This window comes from Engraulis encrasicolus, chromosome 7 (assembly GCF_034702125.1).
Source record: "Engraulis encrasicolus isolate BLACKSEA-1 chromosome 7, IST_EnEncr_1.0, whole genome shotgun sequence".
Taxonomy (NCBI): Eukaryota; Metazoa; Chordata; class Actinopteri; order Clupeiformes; family Engraulidae; genus Engraulis; species Engraulis encrasicolus.
Genome location: NC_085863.1, coordinates 1,775,178 through 1,776,138, shown reverse-complemented (window position 1 = coordinate 1,776,138; position 961 = coordinate 1,775,178). Strand labels below are relative to the sequence as shown.

The 961-nt window shown below is 43.3% G+C and overlaps 1 protein-coding gene across 1 annotated transcript in view; it reads left to right on the top strand.

The window, feature by feature from the left end:
* Positions 1-765: 765 nt before the first annotated feature.
* Positions 766-961, top strand: part of shroom1 (shroom family member 1) — a 63,579-nt gene continuing 63,383 nt past the window's right edge. The window contains exon 1 of the mRNA XM_063204159.1: positions 766-935. The gene's annotated coding sequence lies outside the window, so the exon portion shown is untranslated. The remainder of the gene's footprint in view (positions 936-961) is intronic.

Below are 961 nucleotides of genomic sequence, written 5' to 3'. Positions count from 1 at the left end.
CCAAAGTTGATTTTCTGGAGAGGTGTGAGTGAATCAGTGATTAAGTATGACACCCGATCTGCGTATTTGAAGTGTTTTGAAGTGACTTATCTGCTCATTTTCACATTATGTTCGATAGGCGACAAAACTTTTGTCTTGTCAAAATCTGCACTGTCTGTGTTCATTAAAGGGTCAATCTTTCTTTGGTGCATGACATTTATTTTTGTACATTCATTTTCATTCGAGAGGGTTGTAGCTTTCATATGAGTGACTTCTGAAGCCAAGTGATTAATTGAAAGTCAGGTTATTGGCTGTTATTCCAAACAGATGGATAGGCGACAACTTTTTTGGAGGCGAGTGTAGACTACTGCATGCGCAGAGGAGAATTAGCCTACAGTATGTCCCAGCTGTTTGAAAAGAGGATACTGATGGAGGACTTTGTGTTATCATTGTCTTCTTTACAATGTTAAAGGGTTTGATGTTTTCTGTACTTGAATGGGTTTAGGAATGCACCAACTCTATTACGTTGTGAAAGCGGGAGCACAGAAGAAAAATAGTGTGGCCCGGCCTGTGTCAGGGGGCCCTCGACTGGAATCTAACATTATATTGTCATGAAGTTTGGGAACAGTAGTACAGTAGTGTACAGAATCCATCTCAACAGGTTGAACTTGGAGCCCACGGAGGGCGGGGCTTCACGTGGCATTTGCTCCGCCCACTCCCTCGCGCCACGCAGTGAACGCTCGCTCTCTCGCTGGATTCCATCCACGAGCCAGTGGGATAGCGCGAGTGAGACACTTGTTTCCTAGTCCAACCTGTTGGGAACTAAAAGGACTCGCTTATTGGAATGATGCGAATAAATGATTGGATTAGGAGTTGCAGTTCTTTCAAATAGTCGGCAAACATGATGACCGCGTTTGTTTTGTGTTTTCATGGAGTATCCATACTGAATAATCAAGGTAAGCAATGTTTACTGCCTTTATCG